The 19,379-nt window shown below is 41.9% G+C and overlaps 1 protein-coding gene across 2 annotated transcripts in view; it reads right to left on the minus strand.

Moving 5' to 3' along the window:
* The window catches only part of DENND4C (DENN domain containing 4C), a 68,743-nt gene extending 64,706 nt beyond the window's left edge, over positions 1 to 4,037 (minus strand). For both annotated transcript variants that reach the window (XM_066339508.1, XM_066339507.1), the window contains exon 1: positions 3,916 to 4,037. The gene's annotated coding sequence lies outside the window, so the exon portion shown is untranslated. The remainder of the gene's footprint in view (positions 1 to 3,915) is intronic.
* Between the last annotated feature and the right edge of the window lie 15,342 nt (positions 4,038 to 19,379).

Consider the following 19,379-nt stretch of genomic DNA (forward strand, 5'->3'; position numbering starts at 1 on the left):
GCTTTTGCTGCTAGAACTGAATAACTTAATTTGCACATCAATCTTTGATTTACACCATTTTTAATATCTTTTAGGCAGAGGAACAGAGACTCTTGGTTCTTGCTTGAAAAGCATCAAGTCCCTTTAGAGGCTTTTTGAGAATGAAGGAAAGGAACTGAAGTGTCACTAAATGCAAAGATGAAAGGAGAGTAAGGCAAAACTGGCCCACTGCATTTAACTGAAACAAAGCAAATGGAATGTTTAATGACATGCAAGCCAACATTCAGCAAGAAACTGTGGGTACATTTTTACTGTTCTCTTAACCAACAACTCTGAGATGGTGTTTAAAAAAACAAAAAACAAAACAAAACAAAACCAAAAACCAACCAAACAAACAAACAAAAAAAAAAAAAAGAAAAAAAAAGTTGCATGATTAAACAGAGACCACAATCATAATCTTAGTAATTCCTAAAACTCTTTTCAAGTTTCCTGTCTGCCAAAGCAAACAGTAAAGATCAGTAAGACATTTATACCCTCAGAAAGTCTGTAAGCAGAAAGAAAGGGCCAGAGTGAGATACTATAGCCAAGACAAAACTTTCTGCTCAAACGGAGCCTGGAATGCAGAGCACAGTGTAACTGTATTCCTGAAACTTCAGAGTAAGTAAGTCTACACGCTAACATTTTGTGACACGTGAGCACAAGAATTAACTGAACACGAAACTAACACTGCACCAGAAACTATGCTGCACTCCAGAAACTGTCCTAAACTAAGTCACTTTGCTTCTAAGAACAGAGATCAGAACTGTGAGCCTTTATTTCCACAAATTTGCAGAATTAAACACTGTCATTATCATTACAGGGGTGCAACATTTCCAACAAGACTACCTTTTTATCAGATGAAAAAAAGCAGCATCACATTTCTGTACTATCATGGAAAACAACTTTAACAGAGGGATTATTTTTGTAGCAAACCAGAAATTCCAAAGCAGATAAAAAAACCTGAAAACATTCAGTTTACTGTTCAAACCACTACAGGAGGAGAACAAGTCTCATAATGCAAGTACAGCAAACTGGCTTTCATTTTACAGATCCTAATAAGCAGTATGGAGAATCTCTATCTGGCAAGTCACATGGGAAACAACTCAGTAACTATGAGTATGACCCCCAAGAACTATTTTACAGGTCACCTATGCCAAGACCTCCAATTTCCTGAATATCATCCAAGAAAGCAGCATGCAGAAGGTGGGCAATCCTTGCCTTGGGATGACTAGCAAGCACAGGAAGAAAAAGATAACCTTCAAGAGTGCAAGCTACCCTCAGACAAAACGACCTGATTTAGAGGTTACAAGTACTTTTGTTGTTATTTCAGTCAGAAGACCGTGAAACCAGTACAAGGGCCTCCAGTTCTATAGTTATCAGTGCCACTGAAATTTATCTGAAAGTTTAAAAGTAAGACCTAGCAGTCAAAAGACAATCTTACCTTATTCTTACAACTTTGTCAATTTACCTTTCCTATCTTCCTTTCTATTGAGACTTTTCTCCTACTGTATTTTTAAGCAAACCAGATGGTGTGTCAAGATGAACACTTGAACATATTTTTCCTTAACGCGTATCGAGGTTGAATTCCAAAATCAATTCTACGCCGGTCAAACGCAGACTTAAAGAAGAACTAAGCTTAAAAGATTTCACTTCTAGAACTGTATTCCAACAATATGAAGCACTGCCACTCCAAATGCAAATTTAATACATGTTGAGTCAGAGTGATGTTATACATACCAACATTTAATATTCCAATTTTGCTCAAGTTGGTTTTTGTTTTCAATGAAAACCATGGAAAGGTTGATTAAAGAAAGAAATCACACACACAGCCTTCAAATAAGAAAAGAAATACATAAGACATGGTCCATGTCATTACTTTACTGTGGGCTATGGAGGGACCAATCTTAGCTGAAGAATAAAAAGCCAAACATAGTATTATACCTATGGATAAGTACTTATGAAAATGCCCATCTTAATTTGTAAGATTTTTTTTAAAAAAGATTCAAACATTGAGATTTTAGCAGTAATCAGTGTAAAGTTTTGCTATTAACTGTTTTAACACAGAAGTCAGAACTCGTGTAGGCAAGCTAATATTTATTTTTCTGGTTTCTACTAAACTTCCTTGCACTGCTCAAGACAGACATGCACTATTAGCATTTCATATCCATTGGAATGATAAAAAAGCAGCCTGCCAGCCAATTCTTAAAAAAAAAAAAAAAAAAGAAAAAAAATTTTAAAAACCACTTGTCACATTTATAATACAAACATTCACAAACTAACAGTTACAGTTTCTTAGTTGGTGTCTTTTGTGCGAAGGATCTGAAATATATGTGTTAGTATGGCTGGTTAGTACTCTGGTTAATCACTTAACTCTGGTCATGACTGTTTTCCAAAAAAAAACCAAACCAACACAACACCACCACCACCAAATAAAAATTCTTCCATTTTCCAAAAAGATATGAAGTAATTTGCATTCCACCATTATTTTTTTCCACAAGAACAAAACATCTACAGCTTTAACTCCTACCATGCTACCTTAAAAAGAGTTATGCAAAAGCTTTTACTAACTTTGTGTTTGGCCCACACAAAGAAACAGCCAACTAAACTAACAGCAAATAATTCTCTTTTTATTAACACATCCATGTGCAGGCTAAAATTCACCTAAACTTTAAACTACTATGAAGTTTAAAAATGTCATAATTAGCCAAGAAAATATTAGAGAAGTCCCCAATACAACTTACACCAAAAAAAATGTAAAATGAAATGTCTCGATTGTTGTTTGTCCTGCCTTCATGCAGATATAAAAGTTTAGCCACAGGCATTGTTTGACAGCAGCACAACAGTCCATGTCTGCAACGTGTTTGATGTGAACAAGAGAAGAGGACTTAACAGCATTAAAAAGATCAGTGCAGAACAGAGATTAAGTTTAGAATTAATACAATGTTGTTCAGTTTTTGCATCCCTTCTGAGACAGCAGATTCAACAACGGAGCTGTATGTGCTCCAACACTTTTGAGGACTGTGTTTGGCATTAACAGCAGATTTAATCAGCTTACATAATATTTAAAGCTTCTGTGAATACCTTTTCACTAATTGACACACGAAAGCCCTAGGATATCACCAGATCTTTCTGCTCCATAGGCTATCTGGCTGTGCAGCAAAGACACACAGATATCCTCAGATGACAATACAGATTGACTACAAGTTATGCATGTAGCTTTTCCTTGTTCTCACATTTTCAGTCCTTTAAATTTCTCCCTGATACGACCAGCTTCCAAAATACCAGCGTGACTTAGTCAGGACGATCCTTGTTATCCTAACACCCTTCCAACAGCCGGTGATGATCTCCAGTTCGGCACAGACTCCTGCAAGAGTTAAACTCTCTGACGCCGGAGCTTAGGGGAGGAGCCGGATCATGGAAAAGGAGAGGAAAATGGAGAAATATAGGAGGGTGCTGCCCGGGGAGCTCACCTGCAGCTCCTGCCACCTGCGCCACTGGGGAGCCCTGCGTTCCCGTGGGGCGGCCGCGCCCGACGGGAGCAGGGAAAGTAACAATTATCACGGTAATAATTATACTGAAAAAGTCCAGAAAGCGCCTCCGCCCTCCCCGGCCGCACAGAGGGTTAAGGACGAGCCCCGGCGCAGAAGCGCTGCCGGGGCAGGTCAGGGCAGGAGCCCTTCCCAGGGACCGAGCAGGCGCCGGGGAACACCCCGAACCTCTCTGCCTGTCCGGCGAGGAGGCGAGTTTCCTCCGGACGCGTTAAAGGGGAAGCACGGGCCATGCAGTCGGGGTAGGAGAGGGGCTCCCAGGCCGAGCGCCGCGCCCCGAGGCTCGCCCGCCTCCCACCGCTCCCTCTCCTCTCATCTCCTCCCCTCCCTCCCTGCCGCGGCCGCTCACCTGCCGCCGGCCCCTGCCCCTGGAGCGCGCCGCCGGCCGCGCCGCCCCCGCCCCGCCGCTGCCTCAGGAGCTGCCGCGCCCGTCACCGCTCCCGTTCGGGGAGGAAGCGGCCACCATGTTACTTTCTCCCCTTCCAACGCCTACAGGCGGGTCCAGGGCCCGCCCCGAAAGGAGGAGGCGGCGGCGGGGCCGGAGAGCGGCGCGGCGGCGGCCAGGGGGCGCCGGCGGGAGCGGCGCGGCCCCGCGGGCAGACAGCCCGGCGGCTACCGGGGGCGCGCTGCCCCCGCTGCGCCTTCAGTAACGGGGTGAGTTGTGCCGGGAAAAAAATAGTAAGAAAGGAAACTTGACGGTAACATTTAGAAAGGACCCACAAGGGCCATCGAGGATCAGTTCTTAGTCCTATGCAGGACAGCCCCAGGAATCAAACCGAGATAATAGTCCAAATGCTTCTTGAGCTCCGTCGGGCGTGGTGCAGGCTTGGAAAGCCTGTTCCAGTGCTCAACCACTCTCGGGGTGAAAAATCTTCTCCTAATATCCAACCTAAGCATCCTTTGACACAGTATCATACCATTTCCTCGAGTCCTGTCACTATTGACCTGAGAGGAGATCAGCGCCTGCCCCTCTACCTCCTCTCATGAGGAACCTGTAGACTCTAGTGAGGTCTGTCCTCGGTCTCCTCCGGGCTGAACAAACCAAGTGACCTCAGCTTATCCTTCTATGGCCGTGATCATTTCAGCTACCTACACCGATGAGGCTATGCAGTTCCTACGTGACTCTCATTAACTAAGTAGTGCTTGTCACATTTTCTGAAAGATACACAAGTGTAGTGGTATAGACAAGGTCAGAGGAGCTTACCTTGCGTGAACAGAAGATGGTAGACACAGTTTTTCTGTATTTTAGTGAGGTTTTTGGTATTTGCAGCATATTTTTGGACAAGTTGTCCAGCTGTGAGAGGAGCAGGCGCACAGTGCAATGGGTGAAGGATTGGCTGAAGGGCAAAGCTCAAAGGGTAGCAGTCAATGTGGCTACATCTGGCTCACAGCGGCTCATCAGCAGTGTTCCTCAGGGTTCAGTTCTTCTGCCAGTCCTGTTTGATGTTTTTATCTGTGCCCAGAAGGCAGGAGTTGAAAGTGCGTTTAGCATGTTTGCTGATGATACTAAATTGGGGGCTGCTATTGGCTCTCTTGGGAGACTCTGTGGATGCAGAGCAATCTGGGTATATCAGAGCATTGGAAAATAATCAGTGTCATGATGTCTAACAAGAACAAATACCACATTCAGCACCTGGGCTGGAGGAACACGGAACACAAGTACAGACTAGGAGAGGAGTGTGTGTAGAGCAGCCCTGCAGAAAGGGATCTGGGGGCGTTGGTGGGCAGCAGCTCAGGGTGAGTCAGCAGCGTGTGCCCGGGCAGCCAGGAGAGCAAACCCCATTCTGGGCTGCATCAGACACAGCAGCAGCAGCTGTGATTGGGATCATCCTGCTGGATTCAGCCGTGGTGGGGCCTCGCCCCGAGTCCTGTGTGCTGCGCTGGGCCCACAGTTTAAAAAGGATGTGAAGGTCCCTAAATATGTCCAGAGAGGAGGAAAGAGCTGGTGAAAGGGCTGGAAGGAATGTCCTATGAGAAGCAGCTGAGGACTCTGGGTTTGTCTGGTTTGGAGGAGTCTGAGGGGTGACCTTACTGCCCTGAACAGCTTCCTGAGGAGGGGATGTGGAGAAGGAGGTGCTGATCTCTTCTCCCTGGGACCTAGGAACAGGCTGAATGGGAATGAATCAAAGCAGCACTAGGGAAGTTTAGAGCGAACACTGGGAAGCATTTATTTACAAAGAGGGTGGTCAAACACTGGAACTGACTCCTTAAAGAACTGGTCAATGCCCTAAGCCCATCACTGTTTAAGAGGGTTTTGGATGGTGCCATCAATAAAGGACTTTAGCTCTTGGTCAGCCTGGGAGTGGTCAGGCAGTTGACTAAATTATTGTTGTAGGTCACTTCGAAGAGGAACTACACTATAGTACTCTATTTGGTTCTACCCTAAGCTTTCTTCCTGCAGATTTCTTTCTGGCTGCAGATTTCAGCAACTCTGACATTCATCAGATGCTCCACTATTCTGTTCCACTAACTGACTAGGAAGCTCAAGGAGTGTTTTAATGTGCACTTTTTTTTTTTTTTTTTTTTTAAATGAAGTACCCTGAAAAGTTATTGAGTAGTAGATCTGCCATAAAAGATGAGATGACCAACTTTTTGGTAGCACTTAGTCATGGTATTGCTCTAGCCATCCTTAAATTCTACCCACTCAAAGGAAAGAATGAGACTGAGACAAAGGCAGCTAATTTGTGTGGTTTGGAACCTATTTTACCCAGAGAGCTTAGCTCTGATCCTTGCATCTAAAGAAGTAGTCGGTTGGGTTTTTTCCCTGGAATAGCATGAGTTTCTAGATCCATTCTGCCCTTAATAATAATAATAATAATAATCTAAGCATCAATGGCGGTTTTTTCAAAAATAATTCTCTAAATCATAAATGTATCAGACAGCTTGTTACTGACCCTGAAAACCAATAATTTAAGAATGTATGTTATAGCAAATCATTCTGTTTAATTTCTATCTGAGTAGCAGAAAATCCCTGTTCGTTCAATATAGTTTTGGATAGTTTTCAAAAATTGTCTTGACTCATCAATTGCCAAACTTGTACTTCAGGTAGGCCTGATCCTTTAAACTCATTGGAGCAAATAATTTGTTTATTTTGAGTCCTTGGGAATAAAAGTACCTTTCCTTTTCATATTTCTGACAGAACAATTTCAAATTTCTTCATTATTGCTGGAAAATTTAATTCCTTAATCCTGTCCTTGCCTCCAGTCATATGAATTATGGAAATGACATCAGAGACCACTTCATCTTCTCTGGCTTTTGGAACTGACAGATGGAGTAGGAGTTGGGTCTATAAAGGGGGTAGTGAAAATGAATAAAGGGATGGTTGCCTGCTTCCCCAGGGAGTTCTCCTGATAGGAATCTGTAAAAAATAGTGTGAGGTAATGCTATCACTGTAATACATGGAAGATGACTGTTTACTTTGAACAGTTATAGCTATGTTCTGCAATTCCATATAAGACAGAAAGCTCTGAATTTGAGTGTTTCTTCTTATTGTGCAGCTGGTTGTGGTTTAACAATTTATTTGCTCAGACTGTATGGTATGGGTGGGAGCTGAAGATTCACAGGCTCTCTCTGGCTTTAGTAATTTAATCAGTGACATACAGAGATGGGATAAACATAAAATCATTGTTATATATAGCTTCAGCTTAAAACATGTATCCTGTAATTGGCAACTGTTTTTCAGCAAACCCTTTTGTTGGAAAACCACATTATTGTCTGAAAGTCACTACTTTAATCTAGTATTATAAATCTTTTGCAAGTTGTTACTGTGTTATGAGATCAAAATCTAAGTTAGGCTATTCTTGCTGGAAAGGTCTTCATGAGTACCAGCAGGGGAGGATAAGGATTCCTTTCTTTATATTATTATTTTTAAATTAATAATATATTCAGCTTAAAATACAGGCCTAAATTCAAGAGTACTTTGCAATTATTCATTTTAATAAATCTGGTTACCTTGATCTTTTCTGCATAAGATGTGGCAGATTTTTAAAGATATTTATCTTTCAAAGGCTTTCTCAATATATTTTTTATGAAAAATATCATGTTCCCTTTCCCTGTGAAAGCTCTTGGTTAGACTCTCTCTGTGTCCAGATTAGAAGGCAACAGGTCTTAGAATTGTTTTCAAAATGCTTATGATTCCCTCAAGTACTATTTTTTTACATAAATTCTCACGGAAAAAAGAAGTTATTCCTGCTAAAAAGTATTTAGCATGTATCTCTTGGGTTTGACTGCATGTAGAAAATGGGGCTTCACAAAGCGCAAGATTGTTGCAATGTCTGTTTTTGCTGGGACTCTTTTGCTTCTCTCTGTTTTTAGCTGTTGGATTTGGCTCTGGATTTTTTTACCAGGTTCGTGGGTTAGCTGTCATACAACAGTCACTTCTCTATACTCACAGAAGGTTCTGTGTGCTGTTGCATGTTGAATCTGAGTAATCAGTCCATGAGAGCAAAAAGGCACAAAAGACAGTAAATTTTTAAGTACACTCAGATTTGTGATTTATGTGATTTTTGATCCACCTGTAATTGCTGAGATAATTGATCCTATCCTTATAGGAATAAATTATGTTTTAAAATTCAGGTCAGTTTATGCTGACTCACTTTATCCTTCACTTACCTAACCTGACTTCTTAACTGTAGGTGCTTACTTGCGGGAATAGGCGGAGCCCCGGCTGCTTTGCCCTGGAGGGAGCCAAGCTGAGGAGTCAAGGAAGAATTTCGCAACTTCAGCCAGAGCCCCTAAGACAAAGACAATCCTCCTAGCCACAGCGACCTGGCTGGAGACCCACAAGCCCCCTCGGGATTTTATGTAGATCTGTTACAATTGATTGGTTCTGTACCCTTTTCCTCCCACCCTGGTGTCCCATAAAAACCCCTGGGTTTCCTCTGGTCGGCAGAGGTTCCTCGTCCTTGGAGCCTTTCGCTGGTACCTTTGCAATAAAGTACCACCTGCGGAAATTCCATACGAGACCTCTCTCTCTCTCACCACAGCCGGCTAAAAGAGGGGCTAACTCGCAATGGCAGGAGCTGAGAGCACTGGGCTGAAATCACTGAAAGCTGAAATCACTGAGCTGAAAAATCACTGCTCTGCCCGATGCTGAGAAGCCCCTCTGCCAGCTGAGGAGCGCCCTGACCCCCCAAGGAGCTGTTTCTAGCGAGACATCCTTTGGGGTGGCTGTGGCTCTCTGGGTCCCAAGCAGCGGGCCCCATCCACCAGCTGGAATACTTACTTAGGCCTTAATGGCTGGTTTTAGTAACATAACCTTATTTTTTAAATTTATTTTCCAAGAAAACTCACTTCTTGGAAATGAGAAAACTCTCTTTCTTGAGCAAAAACTTGCTCAGTTTATCAAAGGATCTGGGCTGACTTGATTGAAACAAATAGGTACCTTCACAAAGACTAAATAGGACCTTTTACTTTACAGAAAAGAAACAGAAAATAATGTCTGGAATATAATGCTATGCAAATTGCACCTGGGTTGGGGAAATCCCTGGTATACATACACGTTTGAAGATGAACAGATGGAGAGCAGGTGGATGTGAGGCTGGATATGACCCAGCCATGGGCACTCACAGCCCAGAAAACCAAACGTGTTCTGGGCTGTATCCAAAGCACCATGGACAGCAGGGCCAGGGAGGGGATTCTGCCCCTCTGCTCTGCTCTGGTGAGACCCCACCTGCAGTGCTGCATCCAGCTCTGGGGTCCCAGCACTGGAAGGACGTGGATCTGATGGAGAGTCCAGAGGAGGTATGGAGCACCTCTCCTAAGAGAACAGGCTGAGAGGATTTGGATTGTTCAGCCTGGAGAAGAGAAGGCTTCAGAGTGACCTACTTGCAGCCTTCCAGTACCTGAAGGATTCCTACAAGAAAGATGGAGATTGTTTACAAGTGCATGTAGTGACAGAGCAAGGGGGAACATATTCAAACTGAGAGCAGATTTAGATTAGATATTAGGAAGAAATTCTTTACTGTGAGGGTGGTGAGCCACTGGAACAGATTTTCTAGAGAAATTGTGGATGCCCCATCCCTAGGAGTGTTTATGGCCAGGCTGGATGGAGCTCTGATCAACCTGTCCTAGTGAAAGGCATCCCTCTACACAGCAGGGTGTTTGGAAATAGATGATATTTAAGGTTCCTTCCAACCCAAGACATCTTATGATTCTATGAAACTCGGGTGTGAAATAAGACATAGTTTCTTACTGTGTAATAGTAAGTGATGCAACCCACTGAAAAAAGGTATTTAATTTCTAGATGCCTTTTTGGGGCAGCATTGTTTATTTGTATGTACTCTAAAGAAGGCAATATGAGCTAATAACTTCTCTTGGTTTCAATATCTATAATTCAATCCAATGTTTAGCTCATTTATTTTATAAAAGAGATCCTACCCAATTGGTCTTTGATTGGTCCTCTGAGCACTGGCTGGAAATGCATAACACTGAGCCAAATGAATTTGTTATTTTATCCACACTAACAGAAAGGTAAAAGTTAGACCTTGTCAATATTAATATGATGTTCCTTATTCCTTGTTGAATCTCAGAGATACTGGTGGAAATGGGCATGATCCTAGAAAGCCAAACACAGGAAAACTGGACACAAGAGAAAAGGAATTGGAGACAAGTAAACATAAACATTATCATTCTATTTCTCTCTGGCTTTAGTCATTTAATCGGTGACATACAGAGATGGGATCAACAAAAATCATTGTCATATATAGCTTCAGCTTAAAACATGTATCCTGTAATACATGTATCCATGTATTTCTGTTTTCATTTAAAAATTAGAGAAGCAACAATTCTTGTTAGTACACTGGGGGAGTGCAAAAAGCTTTCTGGGAAGGGAGTAGGGATGTGGCTGGGGACTACTGTTGTGAGGGTCTTTGGCTAAGAACCTAGGTGTCTGAAAGCTACATGGCATCAGGCGTTCTCTGATTCTACCCCTCCTCTAACGATTTCTTCCCTGTTAATTCCTGTTCTCTAATCTCAGTGACAGCAGTATGCCCTCAGTCATCCCACTCCATGAGGATAAATATGAGGGGGAAAACTCCCTCATAAATAAGGATAAGCACGGATGTTGTATAATATCCTTGCTTATCCTATTAAGCAAGGATATTATAAAAGAATTCTTGACTATATAATAATGAAGATGAAATTTTCTGTGTCTACAGAGACAGATGTCTTAATGCAATCTGACACCTGTTAATTCAGGTTGTGGTTCCACAAAAACTTCAGGCCAATGGAGGAGGCCGAAAAGCACAGGTTTAGCTTTCTTGTGGCTCCACAGATGCATTTCTTAGCAAAACAAAGACATCATCAAGAGCACCTCTTTCCCAAGCCACTCAGTCTGCATAAAGTTGTTCAGAAAGTACCTTTGAGAAGTGATTGGAGACTCATAGTAGTTCTAGTCACCGTGGAAGCAGGTAAATACTGTTTGAGGTGTGGGACAGCAGGTAGAGTTGCCTTATCCAGACAGTTAGGGTTTCTATAAAAAAAAAAACTATTTATGTTTGGTGTAAGTAAACTTAAAAGCTAAGTGGGTTTAGTAAAGTCCAATCTTAAGATTTTAATCCTGGAAACACTTATCTGAGACCCTGTCTCAAGGGGAAAAATAATTGCTCAGTGTGACTAATAGAGTTTGATCCCATGTTCCAGAGCCTATGTAAATATAGCAAATGGGTGTGTATATTTGGTTTTGTTTTTTCCTTTCACAGTTCCTTTTTCATTATGTGCTTTACAGGTAAAAGGATAGGAAGTGAGATGGGACAATAGACTAGGTACAGAGGCAAGTTTGTATACAGAAATAGAATATTTGATCCTGTTGTAGAGTCCCAGAGTATAAAAAAGTTTCTCTTTCAATACTCTGCAGGTAAACAGCTAGGTACATGAATGCTGCCTAGCCCTTTTCATTCCTGAGCTAATGGTGTCATCATTTGAACACAAAAGACTTCAGCATTCCCAGAGGTCTCTCTGTTCAAGTTTTCTGTCTCCTGCTTGAGAAAGATGGAGGGAATGAACTTGTAACATATTTCTGTCACCATATGAGTGAGAAATGAGGTAGGATATCTCTCTACACTACCCTTCCCATTGGCTCAAGGGTGACTCAGCCTTTCATCTTTCCAAGGTAAATAAATAGAGACCTCTGCAGTGTACCATTGGTGGTGGTTTCAGTCATGACCTTAGAAGTTTGTGTTCTCTTTGTTCTATGTATTTCTCTTCACCCTTTTCAGAAGAATAACTGCTTATTGTACTTTATTTTCCTGAATCTTTGTTATGGTTCTCCAGTTTTTTCCTAAATTTATTACATATCACATAACAAAGAGAAAGCCTAGGTATATGATCAAATCAGTGCTGTTTGATGGCAAAACGTGCAGATATGTTCCAGATGCTATTTATTTATATCTTTTCAGGAAAGAGGAAAATCTAGTAGCCAGAGTGTATCACAAAGGCACAAGTAATATACACAGCCCCTGTATTTCTACTTCTTCCCCCAGGATTTTTAACTACCTTTTATAAATTCCTTAATCCCTCTATGTGAATCACAATATTGTATAAATAATATTTTCTGTAGCATTGTGTGATATCAGGATAAAAACGCATAATAAGTGTTAACTATTGTTATAATTTTATATTACCATTGACTAACTAACAAAACTATTTAAAGTACTCAAACGGAAAGATATTTCTCTGCTAAAACAGTGTTTTCAGACTTCATGTAACTGTTCTTTATGTTTATAACTATGGAACATTGCAAAAACCCTGTGAAAACTTTGTTTCAGTTGAAGATAATCCAAACACATACGAACCATTGCTCAAATTGTCTGAAACCAAAAGGTTATTTTACAAACAGAAGGAGTAAGAATAAATGTGTAGTTAGCACTGGGTGAAAAACACTTACATGATTTAGTTCCAAAACAGTTGCCTGATAAAGTAGTCAGCCTTGCTAATGTGTTGCCCAAGCACAACTTGATGTAACTGAGAGCATGGCCTGCTACACTGTGAGTTTTCTAAATATGACATTTTGCAGAATAGTAAATTTTTAAAGCAATGTTATTATAAAATAAAAAAATATAGAAAATAGATAATAAATAACACATTTTTATTTTTAAATCTAATAAAAATTTAGTTAGAGTAACTGATTTAGGTACAACAAGATTTCTTCTCAATTCTGAGCAAACTAAAAATGTTTAATGGCCTATTAATTCTGTTAGAACATGTTAATCTACTTTTTAGGGTCTTCTCATTCCTCTTGTCTATTTAGTGCTACTTTTCCTCTCATCATTGTGGTTGTTTTTACATTAATTCCCGAGGAATTTCCGTTTCAGCTGTATTTGTCTTTTATAGAAAAATTTTAACTAAGACCAAATCTTCCCATACTTGGTGACTTAGTATCTAGAACCAGAGGCACATACTGTAGGACTAAAAGGTGTACTATAAAAGGTAATCCGTATATCTTAGTGAAAGTATGGATGATTTGAATAAGTTTGAGAACAGAATTATCTTTTGGAAAAAGACAAACCTTTTTTATTTCAAACCTTCTTTAGTAATTTATGGTGCTTATGGAGAATTTTTGTAGCTTATTATATATTGCAGTGTTCATAGGATTATTCAAAATTAATTACTTGGATAATAGTCCTTCTTATCCAGCCTAAGGTACCTTCACATTGTTTTTCTCAAAATGTGGAAGAAAGGTGGTTTTAACTATATCCACTGGAGTAAATACAGAATTTTTGCCTATCTACATAAAGAAACCCAAAACCAGATCCACAGGATGTCACTGAATTGGCCTGATGGTCTGTGCTGCAGGTTCATGCCTAGTTGGAAAAAACCCCATACCTGCAAGTGCCTAACGAATTAGCACATAGATCTTTGAGTGGCATGTGTGAAGGGGTTTGGTTTTATGTGGAGAATGTGTGTTACACAAGTAGCTAGTACAGTATGGAACAAAGCTTCAGCAAGCAAAACATAACATAAAGACCAGATCTTCACCAGTGTAAGTTCAGGTAGTTCATTCAGATACACAGTCTTTACACACAAAGGACCTTGCTCATTATTTAATGCACAAATGCAGCAACACTCAGCACATTCTCTGTTCTTTGGAAGCTACCATAATGCCACTGATCTAGTCCCAAGGATAGCAAAAATCCATTAGGTGTTGTACACATGAAGTAAAATTGCTGCTGTTTCGTACTTATTGCTGCCATAATTCTTACTTATAGTGTTATTTTGATATAATTATTTTTATTACTTCGATGCACCCCATTCAGTTCTGTCTTCAAACAAGTGATAGTGTAGCAAATAGGAAGTGTACAGAAAGAACTTTTCCTTTCTGACCATTAGGTGAAGCTAAAAATCTTTTCTATGGGAAAGTTATTTAATTTCTTTCCATCAAATTGTCCCCATGTCTACTTGGTTTTGTTGTGTTTTCAGTTTTCCCTGACAGTATGTGGCAGTATTGTATAATCTCCTTTCAGAAAATTTCTGACATTGGAGTTGGTGTTACTTAAGAAGCTGAAAATTTTCAAAAGTTCAGCAATAAAACCATCATGATGAAGGCATGGATGTTGTCAGGCTTTTAGTTTAAATGAATGTTTAAACACTTTACTGAGTTGTGTAATATATCCCTTATATGTCTGGATTGCTGCACTAAAATATCTGGTGAAATAAGCCTATTTATCACATGGACCCTAAATACCTAAATTACCTGTGATGTCAATTTTTAAAATTGCTAAGACCAGCTAAAGTTTGTGATCTGAGAGGCCCTGATACTTACACATAATTTGAAAGTGTTGTGTCCTGCTGGTGTTGCATGGGCTTTGTTTGGGTAGACTTCTACTACACACAGATACAGTTAAAACTTGACTGCAAATATCTTAACTGTGTTTTTAATTCACAGAGTATGCAGCTGTCCTGACCTGAGGGAGGAAGGCAAGAACTTGTGATTTATAGGATTTATTCTTCTTTGCAATGATGGAAGGAAGCACAAGAGATTCTGAATACATTAGCAATAGTGTGATTTTTGTAGGAAGATGTTGGAAAGAGCCGCGGGAGATGAGTCTCATGCTATCATGGTCAACAAGTCTCAGTTTATTGCTTCCAAAGTTATCATACTTATACAGACAGTAATTAGCTCATGCATATTGCAAAAATACAGCTCATTATTGGTTATACTTTCTATGACGCATATAGCTTTTGTGTTTAGCCTTGCTGTTGCAAATTCCTTGGCTTTATGTATCTTTCTGCATACTATGTATTTTCAACATCCCTGTTGCTAACTAACATCCGTTCTCAGGGGTAATGTATACTTGCCACCAGTCACGTAGCTGATGGCTGCACTTTATCGTGGCCCTTGCTACGCAGCCATTCTTCTGAGAAACTCTCCACACTTCCCCTGTTTTCTTTGTGCACTAGCAGAGAGGTGTTTGGTGTAAGCAGTGTTAAGCGGCCCAAAGTACATGGTCCTCCCAACAATTTAGAGGGAATTTGGGCCCAGGCTCGATCACCACAGATGAGGAATACCCCATAAGGTAATGCTATGGGACTATTAGATGATCTCGATATTTTGGTACTTGTATAGTTACACCATTGAGTGTTATTCCTGTATATTAACAATGTAGAGTTGACAATTATCGGGTGTAATAGATTGACACCTGATCTCCCTGGTCCGGCACAGTATACACTTGTCCAATTGAAATATATACACCAATCTGCTTTCAAGGATCCCAATATCTCAATTTCCTGAGGCTCTAAGGGGGCTGCAGGGAAGTAGGGTATCACTTTGTCCCATTGATCAGCATAAGATTTTGTGTTATTCGGCTAACAAATTTGTACTGATGGACAGGGCAGTTCATCCAAGGGCACTTCTACCAAACAAGTAGAAAATGGGTTACCTGGTGAGGACAGCGCCAAACATATGGCCTCTTGTCCTGTTTTATTTGCCAAAGTCACCCAAACGTTTTCCTTTGGCTGTGGGGATATCCAAAAGGCACTAGTGAGACTACAATATTGTAATATCATAATAAGCAGTATCAGGTTACCCAGTGTGATTTTCATTGTTGCTCTTTCTTTTACGCCTTTGCCTGTGCCTTTTGGCTGCGAATTGTCTAAATCTATGGCAAAGGCGCTCCCAATCCTCAGGTTCCACCATCCACTGTCGGGGGATTTTACAGGTGCTATCACACTGCTTCTGCAACACTTGGGACTTACTAAGGGCCTTAGCTTTCCTTATCAAATGACTAAGTTCCCAACGAGCATATGCCAAGGCTTGTTGCTCTGGGCTCTCAAATAACTGAACTGCTGCAGCAAACGATAACCCAGTACTCAATTCAAGTGCTCGTCGAGCAGTGTTGCGTCTTCATTGCTCTCTACACACAGTACACCATGTCTCCCCAACAGTCACTCTTTGGTGAACCCGCAGCTTCTGATTACACCTCCCGCAATATATTAGCAACCAAGCACAATGACTTTGCTCCCAACAGTTCAAGCACGCATGATAACTTAGCTCTCGAATATGATAGCCAAGCAAGCACGTAATCCAGCTGATCCGCTGTCTGCACGTCCACCAAGGCTGGGCTAAAAATGGTTTGCAAAAAGGGTCGATGTGGCTGGATCAGCAGCTTCAGATGCAGCTGTATGTTCCTGACAGTCTCCACTTTGCAGTAGCTTTGCTGGCTTGACCCAGCGTGCAGGGATCCACTCAGTACTTGTAGGAGTGGAAACACAAAAATTACCCCTACCCAAATAGAGTACTTTAGCTGGGCCTTTCCATATTTTTTGTTTTAAGACACTTGTAATTGACCCACATCTCTGCCAGATCATCTTTACTACTGATAGAATTGTCCGCTCGATGAGCCACAGCAGCTGGAACTTCCAATGCCACAAAAATGCAAAGGTAGTTCAATACGAACAATGTTCTAGACAATCTTTCCTGCACATCCGAGATATCCTTAAATTTTTCCAAATATCTCTTGATAGTGCCATTAGCCCTCTCCCAGGCCAACATCCCATCTGTGGCTTCTGATATGAATAACAGAATAGCGCTTAGTTCTGTTTTTCAGGGCCCGCCTCAATTGAAGAAACAGTTCATACAACCGCCTGTTCTGAACCTCCTTAATGGTAGCATCCTCAATTCTCGACACAACTCCTACCACATAAAGCGAATCAGATACCACATTTAGAGGCTCATCTATGTGAGCCACTGCCCACACAACAGCTAAAAGTTCCAAGGTTTGTAAACTGTCCTCGGACACCGCTTCCAGTATCTGTTGATGCCACTCTTTTTCCTTCTTCCAAACTACAGCCGCTTTGCGACTCTTTTTTCCTGCATCAGTGAAGGCCGTTATGGCATTGGGAATTGGCTTTTCTTCCCTCAAGGGTCTGCTGATCCAACTCCATTCTCCAATCCACTGCAACACCTTGGGAGCAAGTGGTCCCGTCTCTATTTGAGCTCCCGAGGCCAACAAGGCTTCTGCCAGATCATTTGAATTTAAGAGGTACCAGTCCAGTGTAGCCTTCTCCATGGGCAAACAAATCATTGCTGGTTCAAGTCCATTAATCTCCAGTATGCGCATACGCCCCTTCTTGATTAGTGCTGCCAAGTTTTCAATTTTTGTGGTTATTGTTTTACGTTTCTGAAGAGGCGGCGAAATCCATTCCAGTACTCTCTCCCCCGTTTTCTTTTGATGCTGAGTAATTGCGCCTAACAGATGCCTGCCAGCAGTCCAGATAGTAAAATTCAAGGGGAGCTCAGGGTCCATGCGTGATACAAAACCTTTCAAAATACAGTCCATAATACGTTGCAAAGTGTCCTGCTGGCTCTCAGTAATAGTCACAGGGGTGTAGGGGTCAGTACCCTTCAACAAAGGAATCAAGTCCTCCAGTAAGTTATTAGGAATGCCTGTAACGGGTTTCAACTACTGGAGGTCACTCAAGAGCTTTTGAGCCTCATGTAAGGTGGTGATTTTAGCAACTGTCAATTTCTGTGGTGTAATCCTCTGCTCGGTAATTGTCCATCCCAGATACTTCCAAGGTGTGGTTTTTTGTATTTTTTCAGGGGCGATAATAAGGGAAAATTCTGCTAATGTCTTTCTAATATCTTCGACTTGTGCATCTGCAAACGGCGTCTCCTGAGCAAATAGAATATCATCCATATAGTGGTAGATGATGGTTCCGGGCATCTTTCACCTCAGCAGTTGTAGTGCAGTGTCCACATAAAGTTGACATATGGTGGGGGAATTACACATGCCTTGCGGCAATACAGTCCATTCAAATCTCTTAGCTGGTTCCCCTCGATTGATTGCTGGCAAGGTAAAGGCAAACCATTTAGTGTCCTTTGGGTGCAAAGCAATTGTAAAAAAGCAATCCTTTAAATCAATGACAAGAATGGGCCAATTTTCTGGAAGCATAGAGGGGTTAGGGAGCTCCTGTTGAAGTGCTCCCATGGGCTCCATTTGATTATTGACAGCTCTTAGATCATGTATCAACCTATATTTCCTAGATTTCTTCTTTACCACGAAAATTGGAGTGTTCCAGGAGCTAACAGACAGCTTTAAATGTCCTTGTTCATATTGTTCCTGAACTAACTGATGAGCTTGTTGGAGACTTTCCCGTTTTAACGGCCATTGCTTAACCATTACAGGATCCTCAGTGGTCCAAGTAAGTGGTAGTGGGAAAGTCCAAGCAATGGCAGCTATCCTAAAGGGTGTTCATTGGTAAGAACAAGACCCAGCTGAGACAAAACGTCCCGGCCAATCAAACATGATACCGTGGGAGGAAGCAGAGCAATAGAAAATGATGTTGCGGCCTGTTTACCATCTATTTCCACCCTAAGCATAGGCGTATGGCTCGCCAGTGTCGTTCCACCAACCCCCATCACTGTGGTAGTAGAGGGCTGCACTGGCCAGTGTGGGGGCCACTCCCTAGGTGTAATAATGGAGGTATCCGCACCTGTATCCAACAGTCCTGTCAGAGTAATACTCTGATCCTGAAAATACAGCCGACATGGCTTCTTTGGGCAATTTGACAAATCAATGGTGAGCAGGGTTAATCCTCCAGTCGAGCCAAAGCCTCCCTGTTCTCTGGGTTCCTGCTTTAAGGGTGGCACTCCCCTTGTCATCTGTGGGAGTGGTATTAATTGAGCTAATCGTTGCCCCTTGGATATTTTTACAGGCGGATAGGGGGTATAAACCATGATAATAATTTCCCCTGTATAGTCCAAGTCTATTACGCCTGGTATTACAAATAATCCAGATATGCTTGCAGATGATCGACCTAGAAGTAATCCCCCAATTGATTGTCCATTTATTGAAATAGGTCCAAACAGTCCCGTGGGAATTTTCTGTGGTTGATTAGTCATGATGGTGACGTCTACTGAGGCTGCCACATCCAGGCCGAGGCTCCCCCTGGTGGCTGGGTGTAGTTGTTGCTGGTGGGTCCTGTCAGCGCTGCAGCTGCAACTTGTGTCCCTGCGCGGCTGCTGCTCGCGCTGCTCTTTGAGTTTCCCGACCTCCGGCGACAAACATTGGTGTTGTGTGTATTGGATTGGCATTTTCCACACCAAACTCCTGTTGCCATACACTCGCGGCGAATATGTCCAAAATTTCCGCAGCGAAAGCATTTCACACGGCCATTGTTGGTAGTGCGAGAGCGGGGGCTGACCACAGCTGCCGCTTGGAGGGGTGCAAGAGCTGCTAGGACCTGGGTCTCTGTGGCTTTTGACTGCTCCTGTAATGCTTTTGCCTGTTCTTGTAGCCCTTCCCCTATCTTTTGCAAGGCACTCACTAAAAAGACCTGAGACCCTGATGGGAGGGATGCAGCCTTTTCCAATAA

This window comes from Sylvia atricapilla, chromosome Z, assembly GCF_009819655.1.
Source record: "Sylvia atricapilla isolate bSylAtr1 chromosome Z, bSylAtr1.pri, whole genome shotgun sequence".
Lineage (NCBI taxonomy): Eukaryota > Metazoa > Chordata > Aves > Passeriformes > Sylviidae > Sylvia > Sylvia atricapilla.